A 12819-nucleotide genomic window follows, 5' to 3' on the forward strand; every position below is an offset into this window, starting at 1 on the left:
CCTCTTTCTCCCTGAGTCTTTTTCCATACTCCAACATCTTTTACCTTGTATTGAAGGATAAAGGTCGGAATGCTATATTTAGTCTCGAATTGGGTTTAGTGTCTTTGAGGCTCTTTTAGCTACAAGGAACCTCCCAAATACTAGCTCAGTAAGGAGCGGACAGAGGAAGCCCCCTGTTTGTTTTGCTTGACCTGTTCAGAGGCAATCCCCAGAGACAAGGCCCACGTCTCGACATATTTATGTTTGGAAACCCACTTCCCCCTTTTTCTCCTATCAGGAAAGAAGAGGCACTCTTGGTTTTAAGTTAAGAGCTGTTTTTCATATTTACTGACTCACCATAAGGGACATTTTATTTTATTGCAAAGGTCAGCCAGCCAGTGTGATGCTAAGTATCGTGCTCAATGATGCTCAAATAGGCGTTATAGGAGATTTCAACAATTTTTTTTTTTTTTCAATATGGCAGGTGGAAGGGTGCATAGTGAGCATTTGCCATAGTTACCATAACTTTACAGATCCTCATATTTTAGATTGTGTATGAAAATTGAAATCTTCAGCTACAGCACTCAGAGCAGCTCCCTACTGACAGCCTCAAACACTGTGGTTAGGATGGGGTCCTTTAACACTAGAAAAAAAAAACAAAGCACCTCAAAGTAAAGCCACGTGTCCTGCCACAACACTTTGCCCTCTGGATGCCAGTTTGACCCTGGAGGGCTTTAGGTAGCTGCCTCATATATTGAGACAGAAAGGCCAGATAAGCAAAGGCACTTCTGTTTATCACTGCAAATCCAGTTTCGAAACAGGACACAGTCTTGTAAGAAGACAGAGGCCTGGGGCAAGTCTGGGATCAACTGATGGACTAAATAAACTTTTATTCTGTGTAGTGGTCAAGAAATATGGTAACACAAAGATGCTGCATTCCACTGGAGAGTATTGAGTCCAATGCATTGTCTGGTTGCTCCAATACGTCCTTTAAGACTCTCCAATTGATCCAGAATGCTGCAGCATGTGTACTGACAAGAACTAGGAAAAGGGATAATATGTCTCCTGTATAAGCTTCTCTGAACTAGCTCCCTGTAAAATCCAGAATTGATTTTGAAATCCTTCTCCTGTCCTACAAAGTTCTTATTGGTCAGGCACCATTTTATTTTAAAGAGCTCATAGTACCCTATTGCCCCACTAGAGCACTGCACTCCTAGAAGGCAGAGTTACTTATGGTTCCTAGAGTCTCCAAAAGTAGAATGGGAGCCAGAGCCTTAGGCCACCAAGCTCCTCTCCTGTGGAACCAGCTCCCAGTTTCGGTTCAGGAGGCAGACACAGTCTCCACATTTAATAGTAAGCTTAAAACTCTCCTCTTTGATAAAGTTTATACTTAGGGCTGGTTCAGGTTTGCCTTGGACCAGCCCTTAGTTATGCTGCAATAGGAATAGACTGCCGTGGGACTTCCTATGACACACTGAGCTCCTCTCTCTTTCTCCATCCGTGTGCATTCATGTCCCATTAATGCATGTTACTAACTTAGCTTCTTCCCTGGAGTACTGTGCTTTCCGCCTCGCCGATTTCATTGGATTGTGGTTGCAGCTGCTGCCGTGATCCTGCTCAACGTTCACTACCACTACCACTACCACTACTACTACTACTACTACTATTAGTATTATTATTAGTCATAGTTCTATTATCTTTACTGTTACTATAATTGCCATTGTTCATCATGGCATTCCATTATACCCACTACCTGTTAAAAGGAAGTTTTTCCTCGCCGCTGTTGCACCAAATTTAGCTCTTGGGGGAATCGTTGGTTCTCTGTAAATTATAGAGTGTTGTTTAGACCTATCTGTTATGATTTTACACTATAAATAAAATTGAATTGAATTATTGACCACTTGGGCAGAATATTCAAAATTGTAGACATAGTAGACAAGCTTAAGAAGCAGCCTTTAGACATTCACGGTAGTGAAATTATTTTAAATGTAGTTTAAAAGTATCACAAGACCCCATCATGTCTTCAAATTAAAATTAATTATAAACTATCTTTTTAATAAACTGTCTGTACACTTACAAAGTTCTCAATGCTTCAGTTTACATGTAGGGACCCTCATTATGCTACCGTGGAAGTGTGGTGCTATTTTGAGCCTTGTTCGTGGTGTAGAAATTAAGATTTCTTTTTACTTCTGCATGCCCCGACGACTAGCGTTATTAGCTAATTAGCAGTTTGCGATAAAACCGGTCACATTCGATTAGCATGAAAACACATCCCAGAGAACGTTCGACTCGGTACCCATGTGTTATTAACTCCTGGTTCATTTTGCGCCGGATTTGTCCTTTAAGGTTGGAGAAAGAAGCTAACTTAAAGTTAATCGAAGATGACTCGTTAAACACATGTAGGACTACCACCTCAAGCTAAGACAGATCTGTGGAGGGAATACATCTTAAAAAAAATACAACCTTTAAAGGTTTTTTATAACCCCCAAAATAAAAAGAGTCACAAAGAAACAAATCTGAACATGCTCAATGTTGGAGACTGTGTGGTAATGTCTTGTGTTGTTCTTACTGGTTATAAGTGTTAACAGAGATCAGATCAATCATCAGCGTAGAGCTTGATTTTTAATTTCAGTCTTGTGTATTTAGGAAACGTACCAACCTGGGATAAACAAGCAGTACATAAGAACATAAGACGCTGAGTCAAAACTAGTTTATTGATAGACAGGAAGATTATTCTAAGAGGATGGGGGACTGAATGGGTGCCTTCATCCAGGAGTGGGCTTGTGAGATGCCTAGAGTGGCGGCGTTTGAAAAAATGTCTTATAAACGGTTTGCAAGATTGAATGTTTACACTATAAAATAAGGGGAAAGTACATCAAATTGTTGTCCGTAAGATTTTCATCTAGTTAATTATCTGTTACGTTCCTATCTATGAAAGAGTGAGTTAAAACAATGGTGACTGAGCATATGACCCACTGATGAAAGCGCTTGTATTTGCTGCTTTGTCAAATAATAGACTACACTACAAAGACAAGATATTTAATGTTCAAACTGTAAGACAGTCTTACCAGCGCTGCACTGTATGGGACAAGTAACATCCTGCAGCTGCCCTTCAGCGGCCTCACTGAAGAATTCATGGTGGTACGCACCAGAGAAGTCCTACAGTACAGGGATTCCAGGGACTGTAAGGTGTCATCATTGAGGTGAGGACGGGAAGGAAATGGAAGGCTGGGAAAGCAGTGGAGGCGGCAGAGTCACGCCTCAGACAAAAGGCATTGGTGGGCACCGTGGCGACAGGCAGAGTGGGTTTGGGCTATTTCCCAAAGATGCTGGTCAGCCAGGCTTGTGGCAAAGAAAGAAACCATCTACTCCAGGAAGAGATCCGAGCAGCCGTGGAGGAAGAGCGAGTGAGCAGGGCTGTGGGACTCCGGCAGCAGGGGGCGTGGACAAGGTGGGAGAGTACACTGGATCACTTGGGCGAACATCTTACAGGCAGATTTCCATCGGGTCCGTTTCCTGGTACAAGCTGTCTACGATGCCCTGCCAAGTCCAGCTAACCTCCATGTCTGGGGGAAGAGCGAGACACCTTCCTGCCTTCTTTGCTCTGGAAGAGGCTTCTTTAAAACATTTCCTCAGCAGCTGCCCAAAGGCTCTGGCTGATGGTCGCTATCGTTGGCGCCATGACCAGGTGCTTAAGGCAATTGCTGAGAGCTTAGCCTCAGCCATCAACACCAGCAAACACCATCATGCTCCAAAGAAGGCAGTCCCCTTCTTCATCAAAGCTGGAGAGAAACCCCGGGCATGCTCACAATTAACAACAGGCCTCCTCCACAAAGCCTCTGACTGGCTGCTACGGGTCGACCTGGGAAAACACCTGAGGTTCCCTCAGCATACTGCAACAACAAGACTCCGTCCAGACATGATAGTTACCTCCGAGGCTTCAAAACATCTGATCATGCTGGAACTTACGGTGCCCTGGGAAGAGCGTATTGAGGAAGCCAATGAGAGGAAACGCGCTAAGTACCAGGAACTGGTGGAGGAGTGCAAGGAGAAAGGCTGGAAAACCTTCTATGAGCCTATAGAAGTCGGCTGTAGAGGCTTTGCAGGACGTTCACTTTGCAAAGTCCTCAGTTGTTTGGGCGTGACAGGGGCGGCCAAGAAGAGGGCCATCCAATCCGTAAGCGAAGCCGCAGAGAAGGCCACAAGGTGGCTTTGGATTAAGAGGGCTGATCCGTGTACTGCTACTGGGACGCAAGTCGGGGCTTGATCAACCCCGGCTGGGTCGCCTGGGCGAGGGTGTGTGATATTGCGAGACCCGAAACACCCGATGATCCCAGGATACATCACTGAGGATGCGTCCCAGTGCATCCATGAGATGTTTCTTGCATAGAAATCTATGAAAAAGTGAGTTAAAACAATGGTGATTGAGCATATGACCCACTGATGAAAGCGCTTGTATTTGTTGCTTTGTCAAATAATAGACTACACTACAAAGACAAGATATTTAATGTTCAAACTGATACACATTATTGGGATTTTTTTTGCAAATATTCACTCATTTTGAATTTGATGCCTGCAACATGTTTCAAAAAAGCTGGGACAGGGGCATGTTTACCACTGTGTTACATCACCTTTCCTTTTAACAACACTCAATAAGCATTTGGGAACTGAGGACACTAATTGATGAAGCTTTGTAAGTGGTATTCATTCCCATTCTTGCTTGATGTACGACTTCAGTTGCTCAACAGTCCGGGGTCTCCGTTGTCGTGTTTTGCGCTAATAAGTATCCGGTCATTCCCTGAGGGAACACGGCTGGTCTGGATAGAGAGGTGGTGGTGATGTTGGTGTCTGTTGCTTTGTAAATTATCCTTGAAATGCACAAACAGTCAACAGAACCACACTTTTCATATTCAAAATTCACCAATTCAGGTTCCCTGTTCATAATCAAACTGGTCTGTGTTTATTTCCCATACATTCTGCTACACTGAGAATGTCTACACTCAGTCAGCATCATAAAAAAGAACTAGTCTGCCCTGATTGCTCATTGTTAATATAGACAGTTTCCCCAAAACAAATTTGGCTTTTAACATTCCAAAGGAAACATCAATTCAATTTTATTTATAGTGTCAAATCATAACAGAAGTGATCTCAGGACTTTTACAGATAGCGTAGGTACCATATACAAGAAAGTAAAAAGCTCATCACATAATAAAGCCAGCTTCACATTATTCATATTTCACCAACGCTTTCATGTGACAAATAAAATTGATTGATTGATTGATTGATAACTGTCGGGCTAAGCGAAATGCCTCTTCCCTATCTTCATAACAGTTAAAGCATGCGACCGAAGTTACCACTGTGGTTCAAAATTAATTGACAGCTCTAATAACAATACTTTATTTTGTCACTTTTCCAGTGTGAACACACCACATTCCTGCTTCAAATTAGTATGAAGTATGGAATTGGGATACGGCTAAATCCTGGAATATAACTCCCTGTATCGGTGGGATCAGATTTGAAACTTTTAGCTGTAACACCAGCTTTAATGTACAAAGTCTGGAAGAATCGATGTTACCAAACGCATGTTATTTTGGACCACTTCTTTGAAACTCTGATAGAGGTTTAGCCTCGCTCACTGAGAGACGTTGTTAGAGAGACACAAGCTTCTCTGCTTTCAGCCCGGTAATCCCTGGGATTTACACTCACAATGAACACACATCAGAGCCGGCCAGCTAGCATCAGGTCCCAAGGCTATGCTGCCAGCTCAAAGGGCAAATCTCTGTTAGGTAGAGAAGGCTGGCCTGCTGCGCAATACCAATCTAAATGTTCTCAATATGCAGTAGGCTATAACGTTACAATATTTCATGGATGCAAGCCAAGACAATCAGTCTATAGCCTACATGACAACACACACACTTAACAATTTACTATAGTATATGCTATAGTATTTGTAAAGCAACACTGACATAAGAGGTTGCATTGGCTAAAGTTGTTTGGAGCACGTTGTTTTATTACAATGCAGACATGACAATAATTGGCACCAATGTGGCACACTTACAAGAGCAATGAACTGAATCAGTGCCAGGTATAGCCTAGTGGAGACTGGCACGCAATCAGTGCACTTGCAAATGAGTGTAACATTATTTAACCATCCATCTACAGCAAATATGATCAGACAGATACATCATTGAACACACACACAAAGCACATTCACCTAACCGTGTAAACAGGCCATCTCTCAAATTGAAAAAAGCACCACGGCGGATGCTGACAGACAGCCTACAACAAGCAACCCCCCCCCCCCCTCTCTCTCTCTCTCTCTCTCCTCCACAAGGCCCACAGTCGCACACACTCATCTCATGCACAACAATCAGTTCTATCATCACAATTCAGCCACTGCAAAGATTGAAAAAAAAATAGCCTCTGACCTTAAATTAGAATAGACCAAAGATACCTTGGCTCGACTTCTTGTAGTTGCCGTCCTGGTTTCCAGGAACTGGGTCAAATTTGTCCAGAGAAGGTCTGTTGAGGTCCACAAACAGGAGTGGAGACAGGCTGTCTTCGCGCAACAGGTTGTCCGTCTGGTTGTCCGTGTCATTAACTGCGGAAAAGCCTCGTTCTAACTCAGCTGACGTGCAGAGATACATGCGACTGGCTATGCACAGTCTTTCTCTTTTATCTGGGCTATTTCCACTGACCTTGTGTGGGCCTGGCTGTCTCTGTGTTTGTGTATCTTCTCTCGTAGCCTCTTTACTTCAGAGCTAGTAACATCACCGTTGACCCATTCTTCTGTGAGGTGTAAACCCGGTCCCTTTTCGTAGCAACGTTTTTGCTTTTCTACACACTGAACACCCCAATTTTCCTGACTTAATGTCAAGCCAAGGGTTGCGGTCTTTTCATTGGCCCACCTGCTTCGTTGTCCAACCAGCCGGCAAGTCACTTGTGCTAGCAGCAGGTAGCAGCTAACGTTAGCCTACTTCAGCACCTGCTGCGTCTTCGGAGCACTCGGCCTCTACTGAACGTTGTTCTTCTGGGGAGTCACTGGGTGGGAGAGGGTCCTCTGTTCTGGTAGTGAGTGGGCCCACTGTGCTAGCTGCACCAGCATCGTCTTTCGGTGCCTTTTCATCTCTGAGTGCCACCTTTTTGGATGTGAACCCAAAGTGTGTGAGTGATACACTCTGGTTTAGCTTTCGCTTGCTAGCCATTTTTAGTATGACTTCTCAACGTTTCTTCTGTTTGGCGCGCATGGCTAATTGGCCATACGTGCACAGGACTGGCTGGCTCCACTTGGCAAAAAATAAAACATTTGTGAATAAATGTTTTGAATTCTGAATACTGGACATGGTGAGCTTAAAAACATTCATCAAATTTTGCTTTTGTAGCTTTCAGGGGGTCTCACGCAGGTTATTTCAACCTTGAAGGTTCAAACTCCCGACAACAAGAAGTAGCCTAAGCGCAAGTACATTAGCTTCAAATAAGGCAAACTACAAAGAGCCATATAAAAGTGCAGCTGTAATATTTATTATTATTTTTTACTTTTTTTTTTTTTATCCACGGTGCAATCGGAAGAGATGTGTTTTTAGCCTGCAGCGGAAGATGTGTAGGCACATTGCTAGATTCTGTGGGGTCAGACAAATCTATCTATATAACTAAGCCACGCCAATGTGCGTCTCAATCGATTTTTAGCTATTTTGAATGGACATGCTAGCTAGCTGTCTTCCGGTGGGGATAGGCCTAGAGCAGATGGACCGCAGATATGTATCCTTGCAATCCTGAAGAAATTCTGCCACTCATTTACAGTACATGATCCTATTCATGGCATCTGTGAGTGGATGAGGTTGAAGGTACTGTCTACCTCTTAGGGTGAGTGAACGGGGGGGATGACATTGTTCTGCCATCTATCTTCAGGGGCCCCACGGCCCCCAGCTGACAGATAGGGGCCAGTGAGTGCCCTTGCTGCACAAGGAGGACGACATTAGACACCACGTCATCCATTAAGCTCCTGAGAAAGTGGACCTGAACCTGACAGTTCAGTGACAGCTCATCACCAAGGCCTAAAGCTGTGTCTGTGTGTGTGTGTGTGTCTGTCTGTGTGTCTGTGTGTGTGTGTGTGTGTGTGTGTGTGTGTGTGTGTGTGTGTGTGTGTGTGTGTGTGTGTGTGTGTGTGTGTGTGTGTGTGTGTGTCTGTCAGTGTGTGTGAGATGTCTACAGGCTTGTACACATGCATACGAGTGTACATGAGCCATTCTGTTTGCACTTTCTTGCTGGACTTTGCTGGAAACCCTTCTTTTAGGAACATAACAAAACTTTTTAGCTATTTATAGACGGTGACATTTAGCTTCAAGAAGCCCAGTTCATCCTGTAAACATTCCCAAAATTATTATTTTTCTTTTGGGACAGATTTATATCTAAACAGAGGGGTAAATGTTTAGATGGGGGAGGAGGAATATGAGGACATGCACTGGAGCCGTAGTTTTTTTTCCAGGGGATGGAAATGACTTGGCTAAATATTTAGATCACGTCTTGTTCCAGCGGATGTCTGTCACCACAGAGGATGATTTGTCTTTGTAGTCATGCAGATTTGTCAATTAAAAATCCTCATTTTCTTTGTCTTCTGGAATGACAAGTTGTGTTTATTTTCTGGGATGTATCTGTTTGTCGTTAGGGATCTGGGAAGCAGCCTTCAAGCATCAGTGATATGATTTAGACCATGATTGCTTTACATTGGGACCGCTATAGCGGCTTCTGTTTATGGCCGCAGTGTATCACAATTAGGGCTCTCGCACTATTATTGTCTATGAATGTTCAGTTGATCGACTAATCAATGAATCTTGTCAGTACTGTATCGTATAAAAAGCAAAGCAAACTTCAAGTGTGTGTGTGTGTGTGTGCGTGTGCATGCGTGCGTGTGTGTGTTAGGAACAGGAGAGCTGGTCGAACATGGTGAGTGTAAGGACATGGAGGAAAGAAACCCAAAGTAAAACATACAAGGATTTAGAAAGGCCTGTTACTACCCTGGGAGATGTGCATCCATTACTGGGCTCAGGTGTTAACAGGTTCCATGTGTGTTTACACTTCATATATTGTTCCACATGCTGCTGCCGCCACAGTGGGAACAAGGCCTTCCTGAACTATTGCTGCATTATTGTGAGGGTAACGTGGGGGGGACACACAGAGGCAGCACCTCACAGATTTAAATCACTGCATGTAGTTAACCTTGCTTCAGAAATGTCACCCACCTGAGGAAGGAGAACACTGGGCTCTGCAGCCTGGAGGCAGCGGAGGTGGCGGTGAAGTTGTAAAGACGGATTTGAAAAAAAACCAAAACAAAAGTACAGTGAGATTTGTGCTTGAAATCGGCAATAAAACTTCTTTGGCAAACTGTGGTGTGGGTCAGCTTGAAGTCGTTTCAAAACAAATTGGGGCTCTTTTGATGGAGGCCGGTGAGCCACCTCATTAAATTTGCATGTGAATACAAATAGCTTGACCGCCTAGTGCTACACAAAATGGCCGATGCTAATGACTGTGCCAACGCCGCTGGCTCTGGCCATTGTCGAGGCCTGGCTGTGACTGCTAGATGTCGGTGAGGCGGGGAGGAGGCCTGGCCACAGCAGCAGACTCTGGCTGCGGTGTGTGTGTGCGGTGGTCCAGGTGGTGTGTGCATGTAATTAATGCACAAAGCAGCCAGACAAAGCGAAAGCGTGTGTCCTTGTGTCTTGCGTTGGCCTACATGTAACTCACGTAACTCCTCATATCAAGATAAAAACAAACATGGACTCGCGTTTTAGCCTCATGTGTGGTGATTTCCAAATCTTCTCGTGGCCACCTGACACCCATGTGTGAGCCAGCAAAGTGGAATCAGGCTTAAGAAAACAGCAGTCACATTAGGCAGGCCAGGCAGAGGACATTGTTATTATTACAAGGGTAATAGTCCTGGGGGAGGCCCTGAGCGTGGGCTGAGCCTCACTAATGCAAGCTGCTGTTAAGTGGTTAGCTGCTAATAGTGTTTTCCTGTCCTCCTAATGGAAAGAAACAAGGGTCAGTGCTCAGCAAAGAGACACACACTTTTCACTGAAGCGGACCTCTACTTCCATCTACTTACACAATGTCTTGCTTGCAGTTACCGTGGTGACTGGGGAGTCTGTGGGGTGTGAACTTTTCAACCCAAGCTTCCCTATCTTGCTTCGTGTGACGCACATGGTACATAATACACAGACTTTTGCAGTCCCGTCATGATTACTGTCACGTTTTGACTGCCAGAAATGTAAATATTCAGCTGGAGTTTATAAACTCCTGATGAATGAATGCTCGACAGGAACCTAACCCCAGGTTCCAAACAAAATGTCAAAATCTAACTTTTACTGCTCTACAGCTTGCCGTTTGCAAACTCATTTAGCAAGAATTCAGCTGGAAAGTAACAGTGTCCCATAATGGTTTAAAGACTCTGGTCCTGTGACTGGTGTCGCACGACCTGGGGTTATATACATGCAAAATCATCCCTGTAAGTTCTTCCTTGTATTCCTGAAGGGTCAGTTCACTTGAATGACAAAAAATATTTTCTTAAATATGTAGCCATTTTCTTTGGATAACTTTCACGCCTGTAGTTGGTCGTACTTGGTGCGATTTGGGGGTGCGAAGTTGCAACGTTGTTGCTTTTTTCATTTGGTTTCGGTTAACTTTGACACTGTACTTCGTCAAACGCACCAAACGTTGTAAACAAATGTCAGGCGGTGGAAACGGTCGCTGGTCTATAAATTAGACGGAATATCTGAGCGAAACTCGCCGACACTTCTGGTCTCAGAAATAATGGATTGTGGTTAAGTTCGAAGGCGTCAATCATTTTGTCGCTTTCTGGGGTCCTTTTTTTTTTATAGCCAACAGTGCCAGGTTACTGGTTCGAGAGTCCCCACTGCTGTTCCTCAGGTAGTTTTTAAGACGACGCAGACAAGAAAAACTGCGCTCACAGCTTACTGATGTCACGGGGAGTGTCCGTTTGTAAAAGTCTATAAATGCATCTTTGTGCGGCTTTATGAGGGGACTGGAACTCCTGAGTGCTGGTGGTAGTAAGTCCTTGTTCTTCCTTTCTTTGCGGCAGCTTGTAAAGTCGTGCAGACAAGTTTTTCCTCACTGATTCCATAAAGGGCCATCGGCAGTATGAGTCGTTTGTCCAGAAAAAAAAAGAAAGATGCGTGTTAGGAGCTAAGGGCTGGCACATCATTTGTCACTCTGTTTCATCTCCATTAACAACATGTCTATAACAGAATAGAAAGAGTGCGTTTTGAGGTCATCCTCGTTGTCTAAGCGTGCTCTTTCGGGTCCTCCACATCAAAATTCCCCCAGATTTCGAGCTGTTTTGGCCTGCCTTCTCTCACTTAGTGGAGCCTGTGTTGCAATTCCTGTTTACGCGCACAGGCCTTCAGTTTGTTTCGGATTTCATTATACATTGCATTATACTGGCATGTTCTACGCACTGCACTGTTGGCTCAAGTTCCTCATGTTTTTTCATTAAAAAGATCATCCATCACTGAGCCAGTGTCTCAAATACACTCATTATGACATTATGCACAAAGTCCAACACTAAGTTAATCATACAGTTTGTGCATGGCAATGAATGTAAGTTGCCTGTAGCACCTCCTTCCTGAACTTTTCCCGTACTCGACTGTTACATCCCGACATTACCGATGCTCCGTCGTAGCACTGGCCAACACAAAAATGTGGATCTATATTACGCTGACAGAGTGAGCGCTTGATACTTTGGAGAGAGCTTCAAGTTGCAAGTTGAATCCAGACTCGCAGCCTTTCTGGTTCTAAAATGAAGACAGATTCAGCAGCTGCATAGCGAAAAGGACAGAAGCAACAATGGCAGTCCCTCTGAACCACTTCACTCAGCCTCAGTGGCAAGAACTTGAGGTGTAAATCTTTTGAACAAATCTTACTCCAAACAGCTTGGCTCTGTAGTTTTTAGCAAACACTCAAAAAGAAGTAAATACTGCATTTCTCAGGGACTATTTTCAGCTGCGGATTTATGAAAGTATTACTAGCAAGTATTACTAGTATTTCTGACAGCAGGACAGTGTATGCGGGATTGAGTCTAAATAAACGAGCGTGCGTGCGATCATGGTAATGAAGATAGGTGTCACCCAGTGCTACAGTGTGGCTCACTGATGTGTTTTTAATAGTTTTTGGACAACAGCGGAGCTCTATGGCACAGAGAATTAAAATGGATCAGGCTTTGATACACAGACAATACTTGCGTTTCCGTTAGATTCTTTGACAAGAAAAATAGATCACCAGCGATGTTTTAAAATAAGGGCAAAATAATATTGAAATCCTCACGGACGCCCTGTTGAACATAAAGGACAGTGTTTTCCCTGAAATCCAGTAAGGCAAAACAGAGGGGCTTTAGAGTGAGTATAAAATAAATAGCACCACAACTTCCAGGATACATCCAGCCCGTGAGGGAAAGAGAGAGAGGAAGAAAAGTTATTTGAAGCTGAAAACATGACCTCTAGAGAAGGTTCAACAACTGACAAAAGTAGCAGCTCTACTGTAAAACAAGGCCACACACACACACACACACACCTGTATCCCCTATTTTAACCACATCTAACACTGTGCCAAATAGCTATGACCACACATAAATACAAACTATAAAGTACATGGATTGTACTTTTTCCCCTCGTCAAGGTTTAAAGTAAAAACACAAGCATGAATCACCAAATAAATTAAAAAAGGCATTTTAATGGAAGTTTTTCTTTCACACTCACAATCAAGCTTATAGTCTGATCACAGAGAGAAATGTTGGACATTTACCCAGAACAAGACAAACACTGGTCAGTT

General features: G+C 43.7%; 1 pseudogene; it reads left to right on the forward strand.

Annotated features, from left to right (window-relative positions):
* The first annotated feature begins 2734 nt into the window (after window positions 1-2734).
* On the forward strand, window positions 2735-4283 carry LOC144537493 (uncharacterized; annotated as a pseudogene).
* The last annotated feature ends 8536 nt before the right edge of the window (window positions 4284-12819 follow it).

This window comes from Sander vitreus, chromosome 22, assembly GCF_031162955.1.
Source record: "Sander vitreus isolate 19-12246 chromosome 22, sanVit1, whole genome shotgun sequence".
NCBI classification, from domain to species: domain Eukaryota; kingdom Metazoa; phylum Chordata; class Actinopteri; order Perciformes; family Percidae; genus Sander; species Sander vitreus.